The following is a 22,407-nucleotide window of genomic DNA, read 5'->3' as shown; positions in this document are numbered from 1 at the left end:
TGGGAAGAAGACTGGTACCAAGCTTGAGAGGCCATCAATAAATGTCAGCTCTGCTTCTTTCGAAACAATTGAGATTTTACACCCGCAACGAAGTCGTGCCTTTCCTCTGGGCTCCCTACCATTGTTTCCCAGAGCTGGCACAGGTCTGGCACTAGGAGGCCTTAGGACATTTCTGCAGAGGGATTGCGGAAAAGTGAGGACGCTGGCTGAGGCGCTCTTAGCTGAAGGAGGAACACAGCTTGGGGGCTTGTTATCTGAGGCTGGAAAACCGAGCGCCACCCCACCCGGGAATCCGATCCTTCCTCTGCCCAGTCCTAGCTGGGTGCTCTTGAGAAGTTTCTCAGCTTTGCAAAGCCTCTGTTTCTTGCTCGCTCGGGTGGGGAGGTAGACTGGGAGGGGTCGGTGAGTCCAAAGGGGACTTGTAAGGGTGCTGGGCACGCTTCAGCCCGCAGAAGCGGACTGCTGTGGAGACTGGAGTCAAAGCCCTCGCGAAGTTGCTCAGGGCGAAACTCCCGGAACGCGCATGCGCACCCCGCCGGCCAGGTGAGAGGCGGCGCCGTCCCGCACCTGGGGATTTTAACCCTTCGCCTTCACGGTGGTGGGCCGAATGGATGCCGTGGCGAGAGCAGGCTGCCAGGGAGCCGGTTCGGCCTGGCTCTAGGGCTGCAGCGGCGTGCGGAGAGCGGGCCGCACGGGCTCCAGGCCAGGGGCGCGCGCCGCGCCGCGGGGACGGAGGGAGCGAAGTCTCGCGAGATCGCCCGCTCGGCGGCGGTGGCGGCGGCGGCGGCGGCGGCGGCGGCCCTGGAGGTGAGCTGCGGGCAGCGGCGCCGGCCGTTGGTGCTGAGGCGCGGGTAAGAGCGGCCGAGAGCGAAGGGCAGGCGGGGCAACGCGCTGGCCACACAGCCAGTGTCCTGAGCGGCCGCCTCAGCCTGCCGTGTCCGCGCCGTCCTGGGACCCGCGTGGGGCGGGGCTGGCGGGGCCGCCCGGGGCCAGTCCCGCTGGCAGCCCGGCCCCGCGCCCCGCGCCCCGCGCCCGGCGCGCTCGGGCGGCGACCCCCAGGCCCGCCCCAGTGGAGATAGGGCGTTGGCGCCGCGGGCCAGGACCACCCACGCAGGGAGCCGTGGCTGCTGGCCCGGTACCCGACCTGCACGATTGCACCCGCGTGCTGCACGGAGAGGTCCAGAGCCTCGTCCAGAGTCAGCGCCGCTGCCGCGGGCTGGGATCGGAGTTCGAATACTGGCATCCCACTTTGGAGTCCACACCCCTAACTTCTCCTCCCCTCCTGCTCCCTACCCCCTCTCCTAGACTCTATGACTAGAGTTGGGTTGTTGGGGCCCCAGGCCCTTTCTTAGGCTGCAGGGGATGTGTCTGGGGGCCCCCGACGTTGGCTGTGGCGTGCTTTGTGGGTTTCATGGTGGTGGGTCCGCCGACGCCTGCGTGCGCCAAGAACCCCTGTTCCGCCCTTTGGAGTGTGAGCAATAGGTGTGTGCTGGGTTGTAGGTCTGGCTCAGCCCACAGCTGGCGTTAAGCAAAAGAAACTACTGTGACTTGTGTTAAGCACGTGATTTCACTCTTGAAAACCAATGTTCTCCACCCCTTCAGAAACTCCCTACTTTGGGAACAAATGGTTTGTAAAGCCGACTTACCATCCTGAAATTCATGAATCGTATAACCTTGCAACACACACTATTGGGAAACCCGGGCCTCATCGCATGCACTTCATGCGTGGCCACCATCCGGCCGGCAGCGGACCCCTGTGCACTGAGATGATGCCGACCAGGGAGCTCTGGTGATGCAATCTGGTCACTGATGAAGTGCTAACCACAGAGTTGGCAGTTCAAGTCCACCAACTCCTGGGGAGGAAGAGGAAGAAGGCTATCTTCTCCTGTAAAGATATACAGCCATGAAAACACTGTAAACTGATTGATGGCAGTCGATGAGGTTGAGCTCTGCCTCCCCCCCCTATGGAGCTTCCAAACTAAGACGAACTAGGAAGAAAGGCCTGTCAATCCATTTGTAAAAGTCAGCCACTGAGCTCTGATCCCATAGGGATGGTCTGGCCAGGCGGTATTTTCCTGTCATGTGCAGGATCCACATGCGTTGGTAGCAGACTCGCTGACAGTTCACAACAGTACAACAATACACATAATTAAAAACCAATGTGATGATTAAATCTAACTTGAATGTAAGGGAGAAGGTAAAGGAGAACAATACATAACATGGATTACTTATGTAAGTGCTAGTAGACAACAAACTAAACAGCTTGCACCTACTTCAACTGTGTGTTCAGAACAGCAGCAATTTCAGACAAAGAGGAAAGAGCAGTGATACGGAAGACAGGGTGGGGATACCTAATGTTGCAGTATCCCCTTTATGGTAGTAACCTGGAAAAAAAATTCAACCTAAAGGGTGACGTATCAAGATCAATTCCAGCCTGCCTCAAATGGCATATAAAGAATACTAATGAGACGCACTGTAGAGCATCTTAGTGTTTTGCAAACTGAAGGACAACCTTGAGGGTCAGTGCTGGATTCCTCCTACAGTATTGTAGTCGGTAACGATTAATAAATTCCTAATAAGATGGCAAAGTTTGGATTATGCACCCTTGTGGGGTGGTGGGGCTGCTAACTGTAAAGCTGGCCATTGAAACCAACCAGCTGCTCCATGGGCCCCAGACGAGTCTTTCTGCTCCCATGAAGCTTTACAGCCTCGGAGACCCACAGGCTCGGTTCTACTCTGTTCTTAGGGTTGCTCTGAATCTGAATCACTGGATGACAGTGAGGTGGCATTTCTGGAGTTTATCTCACACATTGAGTGTATGTTGTTGCCATTGAGTCAGTTCCAACTCATAGCAACCCTGTGCACACCGGAACAAAACTCAGCCGAGTCCTGCGCCATCTGCACACTGTTGCAGCCTGTTGTAGTCACTGTGTTAATCTACCTTGTTCGGGGCTTTCTCTTTTTCACTGCCTCTCTCCTTTACCAAGCCTAATGTTCTGGGGCTGGTTTTATACCAAGCATAAAGGGACTGGTTTCTCCTGATAACATGTCCAGCTAGGTGCCATCCTTGCCTCTAAGAAGGCTTCTGGCTGTACTTCTTCTAAGACAGACTTGAGTCTATAGTTCCTACAGTGCTGAGTAAACAGAATGCATACAGGGTTGCTATGAGTTGGAATTGACCTGATGGCTGAGTTTGGCTTTTGGTTTGTTGATAATGTGGGGAAATGAATACATTTCCAATTTCCTCATCCTATGTACCCTTCCTGTGATTTAGCTGCTGCTCTTACTGCCAGTTGCCATCGAGTCAGTTCTGACTCATGACCTGTGTGCAGGGCAGCACTGCTCTCAAGGTTTTCAAGGCTGCGACCCTCCGGAAGCAGATCGCAAGGCTTTTCTTTCGAGTCACCGAACCCTAACCCTCTGTGTGAGTCAGAATCAGCAACCGGTCCACCTGGTAGTCACGCGATTCACTTCGTGCCCTCCACGGCCTCCTGGCTTCAGCCCGTCTTCCTGAGTTACTGGGGCTTCTCCATGTGTCTTGTAAATACTTTTTAACACTGTGATCTAAAGTAATGCCAGTGTCTTGTGGGAAATAAGCTACATGGGTATTCAAAGGACTCGAGAGAGGGATGAGTCTTCTTTATGTGATATGAAGTCTAAGCTTCCTTGACTCCCCAATGATATATACCAGTGGATCTCTCAATCATTTTGATAACAAAAAATGCCCCTTAGGGGACAGTGTCAGCTCTCTTGAAGATCTGTCTACAGAATAAAATTTAGGCTTTTATGACAGGAAGGGGTAGAATTTAATGGACACTTAATTTCTCTTGGGAAATGTCTTTTGTCTCTATTTGCTGAAGTGTCTAACATCCAAGGAAGGTATGCTTTTGTCTAGTGGTGTTTGAATTGATTATTCTAGAATCCCAGGTGGGGAAGCAGGGTTAGTAGTACCTTGTCTGAAAACTTGATGTATTTGATAGAAATTCTGGTTTAAAATATTTGACAACTAAACACTTGAGCCAACCAGCAAGTTGAAATTAGCATTGTCTGTGGTAAGTAAAATTCAGATGAATATATTCACTTGTTTACATATCAGGCTCTTGAATTCCTAATATTCATATTACAAAATTTTTAAAATGCAGGTATTTTACAAAGATGAGAATTAAAATTACTTGGAGCTGTGGTGGCATAGTGGTTACCCGTTGAGTTGCTCACCTTGTGGTCAGTAGTTTAAAACCAGCAGGAGCTTCTCAGGAGAAAGAGGAGGCTTTCTACTCTCATCTGAAGTTAAAGTTTCAGAAACACACGGGGGCAGGTCTACTCTGTCCTAGAGGGCTGCTATGAGTCGGAATCGACTCCATGGCAGTGAGTTTGTTTGCTGCTGTTGTTGTTTTTTGGTATAAATAATTCTAATGGCACTGTCGGGTAAGCATTGGCCTACTAACCACGAGGTTGGCAGTTCAGAACCCATCAGCCACTCTAAAGGGAAGGGAAAAAGACTTGAGATCTACAGTTTTTCCCCCGCTGGCCCATTTTACTTGATACCCGCTGTGTAATAACGAACCAGTTATAGTCATACATTGCTTAACATTCATGAATGGTCTGTGAAATATGACCTTAGGTGATTTGAACATCATACAAACACTATATTGTATCTAGACAGATCCAGCATTATGAAAAGGTTCCATTCTTAGTGTTTCTGTAAGTTGCCTTTGTGCTTAAGTTAGAACAGTTAGCTATGCTTTCTATCTGGTAGCAGTCAGCCAAATGTTGATCTTAGTCAGTATAGTATATGGTTCACTTTTAATGCATAATATCCTGTGTATATCTCGAATTTTTAATGGGAAATAGGGGACTTGGGACCATGGACACATCCAGGGGATGTTGTCTACATGGACATTATGTGGCACAGGACTGTATATATGAGTTGTACAGATGCTGAAATGGTTGCATTTACCTAAGCCAGGGGAGCACATTGTTGAATGGACAAAAATCATTAGTGTGTCAGGCTGGGTTGTTTAGAGAAACCAACCCACTGACACTCATCTATGAACAAGAAAGAACTTCATGTCAAGAAGCAACTTTACATCAAGAAGTAACCCCAGCCCAGTCCAATTCCAGTCCATAAGCTCTCTACTAGACCAGAAGCCCCTCTTCAGACGCAGGTAGCCACGTGATGGTGATGCAGCACGGTGAACCAGGAAGCAGAAAGAACACAGGCCTGTGGGTGCAGGATCACGTGAATCCAAGGTCAGTGAAAACATGGCAGGGGTGCCTACGCTCTCAGGGTCAGGTGGCCCACATGGGGCCACTCCTTGAGGCAGATGGTTGTAGCAGGCAGGAAGGTGGAGGGGCAGAGAGATGTTCCCAGATTTCCTCACTCTCATACAAAAGGCCACACCCTAAGGAAGGTTCATCAAGCTACCATTTGATTGCCAGATTTAACTCCATCCCTAGCCCCGAGTGTCTGGTTGACATAATCCCTAACTACCATAGCTCTTTTAAGGAGTGTTATGCTAAAGAGACACAAGATCCTAACTAGAATAAAAATGAATTCAATTAATTAAAAAATCACGGTGTGATTTATAGTTAGAGTATTTCATTAATTTAAAATGCATGTCTGAGATGAGGTGGTATCTTAAAATAGGCACATCATGGTTTAATTAGCAATTTTTACTGTTTTTCACATTACATAAAATAATAGAGTATCTCAAAATTTTTGGCAACTTAAGAGGCATTGAAATAGTTTATATGCAAAAAGAAAGCTCATATGTAAAATTTTTCTACACAATATTTAACCCCGCAAATCTTAGCCAACTGATAACTTTCAAAATGAGGATGTAGACATTTTCATTTACTTCCATCTAAGCTTAACTTCGTTGCTCAGAAGATTCCTGTAGTGATCTCCCCACCCGTTTCCAACAAATGGGGAAGCAGTGTTTGTAAAGATGAAAACCATCTTTTGAAAATATTTAGAAGGAAACAGACGGCTTCATGATTTCTCATGGCGAGCAGATGGTGTGGCTAGTGCGTTTGAGGTGAAATTAATTAGACACAAGTAGACCCAAGCAGTGGTGTAAATATGAATATAGTTTGGTTTTTCTTGTTATTCTGAAAGACTTATAAATTATGTATGTATGTATGCATATATATGAAAATATCCTCAAATGGCATATCCTTGAGTTACATTTCAGCCATTCAGATGTATTGTTTTAATAAGAAATATGTTGGACAATGCATTTAATCCCTGTGAAGCACACAGTTCGTATGGGAGGCTTACCTGGCTTCTCTTAGCTGGGGAGCCCGTGGAAGAATGTTTGTTAGTCTGATAATTGGGGTCAGGTTTTCCTAGGCAACTCAACTCCATGAAAGCGGTTTACATACTTTCTTCCCAGTTGGACTCCCAAGAGCAAACCAACAGTCTCCTAGGACTTATTTGAAACGCAGGCTCTGGGGCCCACCCTGGACCTACTGACTCAATTCTGTATTTTTAGCCAGGTCTGGCTGTGTAGTGTTTATGCCTTAGGATGCTAATCACAAAGTCAGCAGTTTGAAACTACCAGCCACTTTGAGGAAGAAGGATGGGGCTGTCTATTCCTGTAAAGAGTTTTGTCTCAGAAACTCACATGTGCGGTTCTGCCCTGTCTGACAGGGTCTCTATGGGTCAGAATTGATTTGATAGCAAGTTTGAGGGTTGTTGTTTTTTCTTTAAACCCAAGCAACTCATATGCATATGAAAATCTGCCAAGTGCTAGGCTAGATCGCGGCTCTCAAGCTTGAACATTTATTAGGATTACCTATAGGACTTGCTGCAAGGATTGCTAACCTACTGCTTCAGTGCTCCTGGACTGTTGCTAGGTGCCATCAAGTTGCCTCTGACTCATCACAGCCCTGTGCACAAGTGAACAAAACATCACTCCGTCTTGCACCATCCTCAAGCTTGAGACCGTTGTTGCAGACAAGACGTCAGCCCGTTTTGTTGAGGACCTTTCTCTTTTTCGCAAACCTTCTACGTTATCAAGCATGAGGTTCTTTTCCAGACACTGGTCTCTTCTGGTAATGTGTCCAAAGTACATAGGTGAAGTCTCCCCATCCTTGCTTCTCAGGATCCTTCTGGTTGTACTTCTTCCAGGACAGATTTGTTTGTTCTTTTAGCACATTCAATATGGCGTCGCCATAATTTAAATACATCTATTCTTCTTCAGTCTTCCTTATTCAGAATCCAACTTTCAAATACCTTTGTAGAAATTAAAAGTACCAGGGCTTGGCTCAGGCGTGCTTTATTTCTCAAAGTGACATCCTTGCTCTTCAGTACTTTACAGAGGTGTCCTGTGCAGCAGATTCACCCACTGTGATGTGTCTTTGGATCTCTTGACTGCTTCTTCCATGATCATTGATCATTAATCCAAACAAGGTGAAATCCTGGAGAATATTATTTTTTTCCTCATTTATCATGGTGTTACTTATTGGTCCAGTTGTGAGGATTTTTATTTCCTTTACATTAGCGTATAATTTCTATTGAAGATTGTAGTCCTTGATCTTCATCAGCAAATGCTCCAAGTCCTTGGAGTGTGTTTTCATTGTGTTTATTTATTTATTTATTTATTTTAATAAATCATTTTATTGGGGCCTCTCACAGATCGTATAGCCATTGTTACATATAGATTATTAAGCACATCTGTCCATATGTTGCCATCATCATTTCCAAAACATTTTCTGTCAAGTCCTCATCACTTACAGCAACCAAGGTTATACCATCTGCATATCACAGCTTGTTAATAAGCCTTCTCCCAATCCTGAAGCCTCATTCTTCATCATATAACCAGCTTTTCTGATTGTTTGCTCAGCATGAAAATAAGGAAAGGTGTGGTGAAAGATGCAACCTTGATACACGTTTTCCTGACTTTTCTGTACTGGTTCCACATGACAAGAATGAAGTGTTCTTAAGGTTATCCACACTTTGTTGTGTTCCATGCAGTCAAATGACTTGGCATAGTCAATAAAACACAAGTAATCACAATTCCTGCTATTCTGTGCTTTGAGCCAAGATCCAAGTGATATCAGCAATGATAGCCCTTGTTCCATGTCATGTTCGGAATCCAGCCTGAACCTCTACCAGCTCCCTGTTCACATAGTGCAGTAATTGATGTTGGATGAATTTCAGCAACATTTTACTTACATGTGGTATTAATGATATTGTTTTATAATTTGAACATTCTGGTAAGACACCTTTCTTTGGAATGGGGACATATATGGATCTCTTCCCGACAATTGGCCAAGTAGCTGTCTTCCAGATTTCTTGGCATAAAGAAGGGAGTGCTTCCAGTGCTTGATCAGCTTGTTGAAACGTTTCACTTGCTGTTCTGTCAATTCATGGAGCTTTGTGTTTGGCTAGTGACTTCAGTGTAGCTTGGACCATTCAGTACCATTGGGTCTTGGTTATGTGCTATTTCCTGAAGAGGTTGAATGTCAATTAGTTCTTTTTGGCACAGTAACTGTGTGTTTTTGCATCATTCAATATTTTGTTTTTTTCTTGACAATTCATTTTCCTTTTAAAAAAATAATTTTATTGGGGGCTCGTACAACTCTTATCACAATCCATACATCCATCCATTGGGTCAGGCACATTTGTACATATGTTGCCATCATCGTTTTCAAAGTATTATCTTTCTACTTCAGCCCTTGGTATTAGCGCCTCATTTTTGTCCCCTTCCTCCCCCTCCCTCCCTCATGAATCCTTGGTAATTCATAAATTTTTATTTCTTCATGTCTTGTACTGTCTGATGTCTCCCTTTATCCCCTTGTCTGTTGTCCATCCCCCTGGGAGGGGGTTATAGTAGGTCATTGTGATCAGTTCCACCTTTCTCCCGACACCTTCCCCTTCCCCTCCTGGTATGGCTACTCTTAATATGGGTCCCAAGGAGTTTATCTGTCCTGTATTCCCTGTGTTTCGAGCTCTTATCTGTACCCATGTACATGCTCTGGTCTAGCCAGATTTGTAAGGGTAGAATTAGTGTCATGATAATGGTGGTGAGGAAGCATTAAAGAACCAGAGGAAAGCTGTATATTTCATTGGTGCTATCCTGCATCCCAACTGTCCCGTCTTATCCCCATGACCCTTCTGTAACGGGATGTCCAATTGCTTACAGATTGGCTTTGGGTCTCCACTCCACATTCCCTACCCTCATTTACATTTTGATTTTTTGCTCTGGGTCTTTGATACCTGATCCCATCAACACCTCATGATCACACAGGCTGGTATGCTTCTTCCATGTGGGCTTTGTTGCTTCTCAGCTAGATGGCCGCTTGTTTATCTTCAAGCCTTTAGGATCCCAGATGCTATATCTTTTTTTTTTTTTTTCGTCTCCTCTATTAACTTTAATCACATTTCCAACATGCAGCCAAGAATGACGCTTTGACAGTAAGTCATACTATTACAGAGGCAAGCATTGTCAATTTTCTGCAGGGACAAGTCTGAGATAACACAAGAAAGTTGGATATTTACTTTCTTGCCTTTATTTCCTGTAGAACCATTAAAAAATGTTGAAACTAGTGATCCATACATTGAATTCACTTGCCACAAATGATTGAAGTTACTGCCTTTAATTTTAGTTATTGCAAAACCCCCCCAAAAAACAGACAGTTCTTTAATTAGATTGCTACTCATAGATTTTTAAAGATCCCAGTGGTGACAGAATTGGTACATTTTGCCATAATACACCTGCTTATGAGAACAAACGTTAACACTACAAAGGATTTATATGTAACACGGGTCATTTGCCGTGTGGGCAAACACTCTGGGTTATTCACAGCCAGCATCCTCATGTGGCTCCAGAGGGACCATTGGCAGATCTTGCTGAGTTCTCATTAAACAGTTGAAACCAGACATGATTTACCCTAAAGCTAACCCACAGCGAAACAGACACAAACACAAGGTAAATACTCTGGGTAAAATTATGGTGCTTCGTAGGCTAAAAGTCAAAATGTGTTTTTGATAAGCTTTTCTTCTGAGAATATTTAAGTGGTGAAAATATTAAGTGCTCGAAGGCCACAAAACTTAGCAAAGGTGTGTTCTTGTCATTCAGTGAGACCAATGGCAGGATGCTCCCTTGCAACATGTGGAACACTTTCCTGTAGTCACTTCGAAGACCAACAGGGCTACCTGTTGCCATGGTTGAGACAATGCTATCATTCCCATTCTCCTTAAATATTAACTGCTCCAGCGACAGTTGTTTTTGTTTATATTACCCATAGAATAACCCTTTATACTTTTTTCTTACACCCTGGGAGCTATGGCAGACCTCTTTTAAATCACAATAATAAACTTCCATCAATTCTGTTTTATTTTACTAAGACATCTATACTTCACAATTCTCTGACCTAATCAATGAAGTCCAATTCTGATTAACAGAGTTAATTTATCCTGTTTTTCCTCCTCTTACTGCCTGTTTAGGTAATCACATGTAGGTGCTTAAAACTAAAAGGATATATCCTTCTTCTATTAAATATTTCATCAGAACTCTTGGGGGTCTTTCTTTCTTTTGATATAAGACTGCCATTGACTATATTGCTAAGCTTGAATCGAGGCTAAATGGTTTGTTGAGAATAATTTTTGCAGTGAGGGGAAGGACAGAGTCAGTATTTTCTCAGGGCTTTTTATCGCTCAGTTTCAAGTTGTTAAAAGGTGGAAAATTTGGCTAGGTCCTTCTCCATCTCAGCATGTTGTTCTTTAAGCCTCTCCATGGCTGTTCTATGGTTTTCATCCACGCCCGCCTGCTTCTTATGTTGTTCTCTCATGAAATCCTCCCACTGGGTTACACGCTGCTTCTCACTGGCTGGTATGTGCTCATTATGAATCTTTCTTTGTTCCTGCTCCATCTCTTGAAGTCTACAGACTGAGTGATTAACTGCTTGCAATCTCTGGAGGACCTGTTTTAAGTTGTCCTGCATAGTCTCTAGACATTTGGGAAGAGTATCTTCATTTGTTTCACGGATCACGTTCTTCAAATTTTTAAGAACTCTCATTTCCCGGAGGCCACGCTTTTCTTCAAATTCTTTCACAATAAAACGGGTTTCACCTTGAATAACTGGTCTGTGATCTGAGTCTTGAGTGAATTTCTCCAAGATCCTTGATAATGAGGTGCGCTGGCGAGCCTGGGATCCCCACCGAGTCCCTCTTCTTGAAGCCGCCGCCGCCAGGCGCGGCCTCACCGTCCCCCAGGGTCGCGGTGCCTCCTCCGCTCATCCCGGCTGCTCCGCCCACCGCCGATGTTATATCTTTTGATAGCCGGGCACCATCAGCTTTCTTCACTACATTTGCTTATGTACCCGCTTTGTCTTCAGCAATCGTGTCAGGAAGGTAAGCATCTTAGAGTGCTGGTTTATTAGATCAAAATGTTCTTGTGTTGAGGGAGTACTTGAGTAGAGGCCCAATGTACATCTGCTTCCTTGATACTAAATCTATAAATATATGTACATAGATCTATTTCCCCATCATCATAAATAAATATATTTACATATGTACATGCCTGTATTTAGATCTCTATAAATGACCTTTGCCTCCAACCTCTTTCCTCTATTTCCTTTTACTTTCCTCTTGTCCCACTATCATGTTCAGCCTTCATTTGGGTTTCAGTAATTACTTCCTACACCCTCCTCACCATTGATTTTTGGTCACTTGTTGTTCCCTTGTCCCTGGGTTTATTAACACCCACTTCCTCCCCCCCCTTCCATGTCCCCTGGAACTGTCGTCCCCTGTTGTTCTCTTCCAGCTTGTTTATCCCGCTTATCCCATCTAGATAGACATGCAGAGACACAGTATGCACAAACACAAGACCCAGCAAAGTAATGCAACAATTGAAAATAAACAATAGCTATAACAACAACAAAACCAAGAACTAAAAAAAGAAAAGCCTATAAATAGTTCAAGGTCTATTTGTTGTCCTTTGTGAGTGTTTTCCTGTCAAGTCTGGTGGGATACCTTGCCCTGGCCCCACAGTCTATTTTTGGTATTCCCTGGGGACTTCATTGCTCTGCTCCCCTTGCTGCTCTGTTGCACATTCCCAGTGTCTCGCCTAGGTGTGGTGGGGTCAGGGATCATTCAAGATTTTGTCTGTAGAGTCTTTAAACATTTAAGTATTACAACTGGAGGCTTGATTCTTGAGTTATGTTTTAGATATGCTGAGTGTATTCTTTTACATTTTCTAACTCTAGATCTTTGCACATTTTATTATACTGCTTTGTCTTCTCGGGCTTCCCACTGAAATTTTTTTGCTCAGCTTTTTCACAATTTCTTCCATTTGCCTTAGATATTTCACAATTCAGAGCAAGTTCCAGAGTCTCTTCTGACATCCACTTTGATCTTTTCTTCTTTCCTTGTCTTTTTAATGATCTTTTGCATCTTTGTATATGATTTTCTGGACTGGAGCCTTACAGTCGGCATATTCATCAAGTTCTCCAGTGGTACTGATACTGCTGGTCCTGAGACCACACTTTGAGAACCATTGAATGAACCTGTTGCCATTGAGTTGGTTCTGTCTTGTAGCAGCCCTGTCAGACAGCAAAGAACTACTCCCTAGGATTTAAGACACCAGGCCGTACATTTCTATGGAAGTAGATTTGTCATATCTTTCTGTTGTGGAGCAGATGGTGGCTTTGAACCACCCAGCTTTTGGTTCGCACTCCAGTGCTTAACCCACCACACCACCAGGACTTCTCCCTGGACTAAACCGCCTTTCTTTCCATTGCACCATCTCATGCTCTTTTCTAAGTCCTCACCCTTTTAAATAGCTTTGTATAGTGTGCTATAATCACTTGTTTTCACTTGATTGAAGGGAAAGAATACATTTTTGTGGGGGTAATATATTGATATTATGCTTGGTAAAGTCGAGGGGCAGTGAAAAAGAGAAACGCTTAAAAAAAAGGACGAAGGCCCTCAAAGACATGGACTGACACAACAGCTGCAACAATGGGCTCAGGCACAGGAACAATTGTCAGGACCGTGCAGTGGTTGGTTCTGTTATTCACAGGGTTGTGATGAGTTAGAACCAATTTGATGGCACCTAACAACAACAGTATGTTGAGCCAATAATCTGAGAAGTTGAACTGTAAAAAGTGAGGGGGGAAAATAATGAGCTGATATCAGGGGCTCAAGCAGAAAGAAAATGTTTGAGAATGATGATGGCAACAAATGCACAAATGTGCTTGATACAATGGATAGATGTATGGAATGCGATGAGTTGTACGAGCCCCCAGTAAAATGTAAAAAAAAAAAACCAAACCCAAAAAACGAGTACAGTGAGTTTCCAGATTATAGAAATTCATGCTTGGCGCCCTTTGCCCCCTTTAAAACAACTTAACCTGTAGTGCAGTACGTTACTTGATAGTAACTTCCACCAAATATTGTAGTGCAATGCAGATGAGTTGCTTGTGCCTCACCAAAGGGATTGGAAAGCTTCCTAACAATGAAAATAAGGTACACAGCATTCTGTCGGGGTGGGCTTATGCAAATAAAGTACACAGAGCCCTAACTAGTTGAAGTGCTGGGTTTCTGGGCCCACGGATTGGGGAAGTCCAGTGCTTTCAGGCAGTGCTTGCTGGCTGAGTGGGGTGCCTTTGAGCTCTGCATCAAAAGAGCTAAGAGCAGTTTATGGCACATGCCCACACAGGCCAAATACAAGAGGCCTAGGAGCTGAGAGACACAGTGCCAAAGTGCATGTAGGGCTGGAAGTCCTGATGGAAGAACTATATCCTGAGCATGCCTGAACTAGAATTGTAACTGTTCTTTCCGTAACAGACAACTTTTAACCGTGAGTGCTGTCTGTGAAACAAAACAAAAAACCTCAGCATCAGGATTAGGGGAAGGCCCATAACCTTCGCCATTGCAGATAATACAACCTTAAAGAGAATTTGACGCACTTATTGATGAAGATCAGAGATTATGGCCTTTATTATGCATTAGTTGTACTTTAGCATCAAGAAAATAAAACAAAAATCCTTACAACTGAATCAGTAAGCAGCATCATGATAAACAGAAAAGATTGAAGTTCTTTTGCATTTGGGGATTTCGTGCGACTTGGATCCATGATCATTGTTCATGGAAACAGCAGTCAAGAATCAGTGTATTGTACTGGGCAAATTTGCTTCAAAAGACCTCTTCAAAGTGTCAAGAGCAGACGTCGCTTTGAGGACTAAGGTGCATTGTCCCAAACCATGGCATTTTCAGTCTCAAATGCGCACAAAAGCTGGATAATGAATCAGGAAGACTGAAGAATTGATGCATTTCAATTATGGTGATTGATGAAGACTGTACCTTGGACTGCCAGAAGAACCAATCAATCTGAGTTGAAAGAAGCACAGCCAGAATATTAGAAGCAAGCATGCCGAGAGTTGGTCAGGTGTACTGTAGGCATGCTTTCAAGAAGGACCCGTTTCTGGAGGGCCGTCTGAGTGAATAAAGGTCAGTGAAAAAGAGGAAGAGCTTCAATGAGATGGATTCACACGGGGACCCAACATGGCAATGACAGGGAGAGGGCACGGTACTGAGCTCGGTTTCCTTTTGTTATCTCTGTGAGTTGTAATGGACTTAATGGTCACTAAGGGCAATAATAAGGAGCCTGCCCTGGTGGCATCGTGGTGACTTGTTGAGCTGCTAACTGCAAGGTCAGAACTTTGAAATCACCACCTGCTAGAAAGACGGGGATTTCTACTTCCATAAAGAGTGTCTGAAACTCAGGTGGTTCCACTTTATGCCACCTAGAAGCTTTATGGGAGCAGATTGCTAGGTCTTCCTCCCTGGAGCCACAGGTGAGAGAGAACCACCCACCTTTCATACCAGGCCTTATCATTTTGTGTAGGCACAGTGACTCTGCATTTATATTATTTTATAAAATCTGCCAAATGGTCCTGCCTCAAATTTGTACCCTTTGGTATTCTCACAAACAATTTCTGAATCTTCTTCAAAGACTATTTCTGCAGCTTTAAGGATAAGTCAGAGACTCCATATAGATTTCATGTGCATTACTCCCATTTTTAATGAGACTGAGCATTTTTTCAAGCGTATAGGCTACTTGCATTTCACTTTCTATGTATCTTTTTATACCCTCTGTACATTTCTTTAAATCATTTTATTGGGGACTCGTACAACTCATCACAATTTATACATCCATCCATTGTGTCAAGTACATTTGTGCATTTGTTGCCATCATCATTTTCAAAACATTTTCCTTCTACTTGAGCCCTTGGTATCAACTCCTCATTTTTCCTACTCTCTCCCCCACCTTCCCTTATGAACCCTTGATAATTTATAATTTTTTTTTTCATGTCTCACACTGACCGATGTCTCCCTTCACCCACTTTTCTGTTGTCTGCACCCCCTGGGAGGGGGTTATATGTAGATCATTGCGATTGGTTCCCCCTCCCCCAACCTTCCCCTTCCCCTCCTGATATCCCTACTCTCAATATTGGCACTGAGGGGTTTATCTGTCCTGGATTCCCTGTGTTTCTAGCTCTTATCTGTACCTGTGTACATGCTCTGGTCTAGCCGGATTTGTAAAGTAGAATCAGGGTCATGATAGTGGCGGGGAGGAAGCATTAACTAGAGGAAAGTTGGATGTTTCATTGGTGCTACCCTGTACCCTGACTAGCATGTCTCCTCCCTTTGACCCTTCTGTAATGGGATGTCCAATTGTCTACAGATGGACTTTGGGTCTCTACTCTGCACCCCCCCTCATTTACAATGATATGATTTTTTTTGTTCTGGGTCTTTGATGCCCAATACCTGATCCTATCAATACCTCATGACCACACAGGCTGATGTGCTTCTTCCATGTGGGCTTTGTTGCTTCTCAGCTAGATGGCCACTTGTTTATCGTCAAGTTTTTAAGACCCCAGACACTATATCTTTTGATAGCTGGGCACCATCAGCTTTCTTCACCACATTGGCTTATGCACCTGCTTTGTCTTCAGTGATCGGAAAGGTGAGCAGCATGGAATGCCAGGTTATTAGAACAAAGTGTTCTTGCATTGACCCTCGGTACATTTTAGTTTTATGTTGCTGTTTCATCAATTTCTAGGAAGCTATGTAGAGATTAGCACTTTGTGGTCAGTTGGAGTATCCTGCAGTGTGTTTCTTTTTTGTTTGCTTTAATTTATTTTGTCCTGTAGAAGGTTTTAACTTTTATTTTATCTAAATTTTAGGTAGTCAATATATTGGTCTTTCATAATGTCTGAATTTTGAGTCCTAGTTAGGCTTTTATCAGTTTTGGAATTTACCCCTTTCCCTCCTCCCATTTTTTCTTTTGTTTCTACAATGATCTAAAGTCAGTTTTTATGTATATTGAAATACCCTCCTTTTTAAAAAATGTTTTTATTATTACTGCCTTTTATTAGTAGCATCTTTATAAATCTAGCAGTGTTTTGAACATCTCATCTATGACATCCATAAATTATTGGTACAAAATATTACTGATCACATAGTTACTGTCATTGAGTAAATCATTGAGTCTATCTTGACCCACAGAGACAGTATTGGACAGAGTAGAACTGCTCTCTAGGGTTTCTGAGGCTGTAAATCTTTTGCCTGTGAAGCAGCGGGTGGGTTTGATCCACTGACCTGACAGTAAGTGGTTCAATGTGTAACCCAGTGTGCCAACAGTGCGCCTTTACTAAGGATAAGGTGTTACACCCCTACCCCCAACTCCAACTATTATAATTTTAGCTTGAATATGTTGTTATTTGGGGAATATCTATCTATTCCCAACTTTGGGATATATCAACAATAGACTTTCTATTCATTTTCAGTAGTCTTGCTATTCGTATACCAGTATCACCTTATTTGTTTTATAAAATGTTTAAAAATATTTTATAACCTTTGTATCTCCTAGCTGTTCAATAAATATTTGAATAAACCAAAATTATTTTAATATACTTTAAAACTAGTCTTCTCTTGTTGCCATTCATTTTCCTCATAATGAGTGTTTATTTTTGTATGTGAACTTTTTAGAATCATTTTGTCTCGTTTCAGAAACTTTTTTTTTTAATGAGTTCATGTTAAATTAAGAAATTAACTTCAGGAGAATTGACATCATTCTAATGTGGAGTTTTCCTAGCCAAGAACATTGTATATCTTTTCATTTGTTTGGTTTCACTCTTCAGCCCTTTAGAACATTACAATTTTTTCTCATAGGTTTTGCCCATTTCTTATCAAATATATTATTATGTATATTATCTTCTTGTTCCTATTGGATTTGGTGGTCTTCTCTTTATCTCATCAAATCCACCACGGGTTGGGTTGTATATTTGAAGACTGTTAATGTCTACATATGTACAGAAGTATGTGTATCCTGAAGTTGTGAGTTTAACAGAATATGAAAAATCTATGCTCAGTTTTGCTAAGTGGAAGAAAGCCTTGGGGGGGGGGGCGTGGTTGTGTCACATCTACAGTTCAGTTCTGTAACTGTGTTTGCTAGCTCTGGGCATCAGAGGAGTCCTGGTGGTGCAGTGGTTGGTGATGTGAAAGGTTGGTGGTGTGAACCGTCCAGCTGCTCCGTGGGAGAAAGACTGGCAGTTTGCTTCCATGAAGATTGCAGCAGTGGAGACCCTATGGGGCAGTTCTACCCTTTGAATCAGAATTGACTTGACAGCGATCGGTTTGGGTTAGATTTAGATTCTGGATGTCAGGGAATACATTTGACTTCTCTCTGAGCCTCAGTTTCCTAATCTGTACAAGGAACAACACTGTCTTTCTAAGGATGCTGGGCAGATTAAGGAAGAAAACACGTGAAACTCATCACGTGACATCTCTCTCCATCTCCCCCACGTTCCTCCCGTTGCTCTTGGTGGCTCCGGACTTGCTGTGGCCGCATGAATGTTGCCAGCACTCATCTACAGTCAGGTTGTTGCTCTGGTTTCCTTCCCCCTTTTCTCCTCCCACCTCTACAAGCTGATCCAGGAAGAGTAACAGTAAGGGTATTTGAAGCTCTTATTAAATGTAAGCAGGACAATTACTGTACTTGAGAGCAGAGAATAAACAGCCTAACATAGGCCTCCTACCACCTTCCTGCTTTAATATGTACTGCCTTCCTGTGTGCTCCCTAACACAGAGGCTACTTAGCAAAGAAACACAGTGCCTTCCCCTCAGAACGTTCTGCTCTTTCAGATACTGCCCCAACTTGGTCAAAGTAGTATCTGCTGCCCTGTGTATCCACGGACTGGAAACTCTTTGAAGAACGAAATGTCCAGGATACCAAAGACTCTCTAGCACCCCACCAAATCCCTGGCAAACAATGGGCATTTAAATACTTGTTAAAAGGAATGAACGAATAATGACATTGGTCTTTCTTTTGCCTTTTATTACATGTCTGAGAAGCTCTCACCGTTATCTCACCCCATAAACTGTAACATCTTTGAAGACGAGGATTATGACTATTCTCAATAGTAGTGGGTGGTGAGTGGCCCACAGGTTTATCATTATATAATAATAGCACATACCAATAAAAATAATAATTAACATCTTCTGAGCATCAAGTCTGTGCCAGGAACTGTTGTAAAGTTACTAGTATGGTTTGTCTCATCTAACCCTTCTAACAACCCTCTGAGGTGGGGACTGTTATTATGCACACGGAGAAACTGGTAATTACGAAGGTAATCTGAGCGGTGCCAGGTCACACAAGTAAGACGCGGTACTCGTAATGACCCTATAGGACAGAGTAGAACTGCCCCTTGATTTTCTGAGACTTAGAACTATCTATTGGAGTAGAAAGCCTCATCTTTCTCTCAAGGAGCGCCTGGTGGATTTGAACCGAAGAGCTTGCAGTTAGCAACCCAACCTTATGATTTGATTCTAAGACAGTGAGTGAATGAATGAGTGAGTGAGGAGAAAGTAGCTGGGATTCAAATGGATATACTCTTGAGTCTAATATCCCAACTTTGACCTTCCACTGTACTTTCAACTTCTCACTCTTTTCCAACCACCCTCTTGTACTCACTCTAACTCATAGCCAGCCAGTCAATACTGACTTGTAGCAACCCTCTGTGAGTTTCTGGGGCTAACTACGGGAGTCAGGAGTAGAAAGTCTAGTCTCTCTGACAGAGAGACTGGTGGTTTCGAACTACGGACCATGTGGTTTGCAGCCTAATGTGTAACCACTACACCACCAGGGCTCCTTCAGCATCCCGTTTTAATGGCATATACTGTATGTATATATATATATATATATATATATATATATATACATATATATATATAAAAATAATAAATAATTTTATTGGGGGTTCTTAACAGCTCTTGTAACAACCCAAACATCAGTTATATCAAACACATTTGTACATAAGTTGACATCATTTTCAAAACATTTTCTTTCTGCTTGAGCCCTTGGTATCAACTCCTCTTTTTTCCCTCCCTCCCCTACCCTCCCCATCCTCATGGATCCCTGATAAATTATAAATTATTATTATTTTCATATCTTACACTATCCACTGTCTCCCTTTCACCACGTTTCTGTTGTTCATCCCCCTGGGGTTTGGGGTTATACTTTAATTATTGTAATAGGTTTCCCGTTTCTCCCCCTTCTCCCCCATGTTCCTGGGGGGGCTTATCTGTCCTGGATTCCATGTGTTGAGAGCTCTTATTATACCAGTGTACAAGCTCCAGTCTGGCTGGATTTGTCAGGTAGAACTGGGATCGTGATAGTGGGGGGGGGGGGAGGAAGCACTAAAGAACTAAAGGAATGCTGTGTGTTTCATGGGTGCTGTACTGCACCCTGGCTGACTGACCTTTCTGTGAGGGAATGTACCAATTGTCTACAGATGCGCTTTGGGTCTCCACTCTGACCCCCATCATTTGCATCGATATATTTGTGTTTTTGTTTTAGGTCTTCTGATGCCTGATAGTTCTTCCCGTCAACCCCTCGTGATCACACAGGCTGGTGTGCTTCTTCCATGTGGGTTTTCTTGCTTCCCTGCTAGATGGCTCCTTGTTTAACTTCAAGCCTTTAAGACCCCAGACTCTATAGCTTTTAATAGCTGGGCACCATCAGCTTGGTTCATATTAGCTTGACTTCAGCAAGCGTTTCAGGAAGGTGAGCATCACAGAATGCTAGGTTATTAGAACAAAGTGTTCTTGCATTGAGGGAGTACTTGAATAGAGACCCAATGCCCAACTGCTACCTTAATACATACTTAACATTTTAATATATATACTCAGACCTATATCCCTTTTGTTATATATTAATATTTACATATGCGCATGCTTATGTTTATACCTCTATAAATGTCTTTTGCCTCCTAGTTCTTTCCTCTATTGTTTTCACTTTCCTCCTGCCCCACCATCATGTTTGACTTGACATTCATTCTACTCTCAATACTTTCTCTCAGCTGCATTGCACTTGACCAAACCCCACCAGGCATTGTACGCCCTCCTTGCCATCAATTTTAGATCTCTTATGGTTCCTTTGTCCCTGGGCTTGTTGGCTCCCCCCTCCCTTTCTCCCCCCTCCTCTCCCATGTCCATGCCCCCCCACCCCGCCCCCCTGCAGCTGTTGGCCCCATTATTTTCTCCTCCAGGTTGGTTATCTTGCCTATCTTACATGGATAGACATGAAAAAAGAACAGAGTTTTAAAAAAAAGGGCGGGTGGGGGGGAAGCCTATAAGTAGTTCCAGGTCTGGCTGCTGACCCTTCTGAATGTTTTCAATCGGATCTACCCACTGGTTCAGAAGTCTGTTTTCAGGATTCCTTGAAGATTTCATTGCTTTGCTCCCCTCGCTGTTCTTTCTGTTCTGCTCCTTTCATGTTTCCCTCCGTGTGTGTGTTCGCGCGCGCGCGAGAGAGAGAGATGGCACAATTGTTGCACTGTGAAGTGACATATTTTGTTCTTTATGATGTATCAGAGATTTTACATTCTCCAAGGGGCCTTGGTGGCGCAGTGTTTAAGGAGTTCAGTGCATGGAACCCACCTGTCTCTTTTTGGGAGAAAGATGAGAGAGGCTGCTTCTAGAAAGGTGACAGCATTTAGACCTATGAGCATTCTCCTTTGTCCTGTAGGATCACCTGGAACATCTCTGACCACGCCACCTGACACAGAGGCATCATCATTGCAGACAGAGTAATTTTCTTTCTTTCTTTTCTCAGGTTCACAATAAAGGTGCTAAGAAAGAGAATGTAACAGGGGAATAATTAAGTGTTTTTACTGAGGTAAGTTTCTTTTTATATCATTCAATTAAAAATTTAAAAAGACATTTTATTATTTTATTTCTCTCTAAGGCTTTTGTTTTTAAGTTTTAAGAGGGTGATTATTATTTTTTTAAAATAATTTTACTGGGGACTCGTGCAACTCTTATCACAATCCATCCATCCAACCCTCCATTGTGTCAAGCACATTTGTACATTTGTTGCTATCATTCTCAAAACATTTGCTTTCTACTTGAGCCCTTGTGATCAGCTCCTCATTTTTTCCCTTCCCTCCCCTTCCTCCCTCATGAACCCTTGATAATTTATAAATTTTTATTTTGTCATGTCTTATACTGTCCGACGTCTCTCTGCACCCACTTTTCTGCTGTACATCCCCCAGGGTGGAGTTATATGTAGATCCTTGTAATCGGTTCCCCCTTTCTACCCCACCTTCCCTCCACCCTCCAGGTATCGCCACTCTCACCACTGGTCCGGCAGGGATCATCTGTCCTGGATTCCCTGTGTTTCCAGTTCCTAGAGGATGATTATTTTATGAGAGTTTAATCTGTATGCTAGGAACACTGGCTATTTGAATAAGGGCCTTTGGCTTTCACCCTCTGCATCTAATCTTCAAATTTTTGTTAGGTCAAATTTTAATGTACTGAGGAAAAGAAATCCAGAAGTTATCAGGTGGTAGAATATAGTTTTAGTGAATATTTTCTTTTTAAAATAGGCAGTTGAAAGAATTTAAGACCACTTCTGATAAAATAAGTAATTTTCTTTTTCTTAAATGAAAATTATCTTTGTTATTATAATCATGAGAAAAATGTCCATCGATATGAAACAGTATAATGAAAAAAAGTACCTAAATATTACCACCTAGAGATGGCTACCTTTAATACTTTGCTGAACTTCCCTCTAAGAATTTATCAATTTTTATGTTATTGTTGTCCTGTGTGATTCCAATTCATATATATAACCCTACATAGAAGCTTAAATAAATTGGATGACACTGTTCATGATGTTCTTTTCTTGAATGCAGTAGTTCTTGTTTATTCTTAATGCAATCTGTTTTGCACGTCTCTACATGTGAATTGAAAAGACAAGCGTTATCATTCATAATCATTTTACTAGCCACATGTGTTCAGCCTCTTCTTAATGTGGCAGAGCGGTTACACACTGGGCTTCTAATCACAGGGTCAGCAGTTCCAAATGACCAGCTGCTCCACGGGGGAAAGGC

The 22,407-nt window shown here is 43.1% G+C and overlaps 1 protein-coding gene and 1 pseudogene across 2 annotated transcripts in view; one reads left to right on the top strand and one right to left on the bottom strand.

Annotated features, from left to right (window-relative positions):
- Positions 1-771: 771 nt before the first annotated feature.
- The window catches only part of MRTFB (myocardin related transcription factor B), a 264,346-nt gene continuing 242,710 nt past the window's right edge, over positions 772-22,407 (top strand). For both annotated transcript variants that reach the window (XM_075564270.1, XM_075564268.1), the window contains exons 1-2: positions 772-851; positions 21,129-21,191. The gene's annotated coding sequence lies outside the window, so the exon portion shown is untranslated. The remainder of the gene's footprint in view (positions 852-21,128; positions 21,192-22,407) is intronic.
- Positions 10,643-11,245, bottom strand: LOC142423036 (biogenesis of lysosome-related organelles complex 1 subunit 5-like; annotated as a pseudogene).

This window comes from Tenrec ecaudatus, chromosome 12 (genome assembly GCF_050624435.1).
Source record: "Tenrec ecaudatus isolate mTenEca1 chromosome 12, mTenEca1.hap1, whole genome shotgun sequence".
In the NCBI taxonomy this organism is placed as follows: domain Eukaryota; kingdom Metazoa; phylum Chordata; class Mammalia; order Afrosoricida; family Tenrecidae; genus Tenrec; species Tenrec ecaudatus.
Note: the sequence above shows the minus strand (reverse complement) of the source record. Positions and strands in the feature narration are given on the sequence as shown.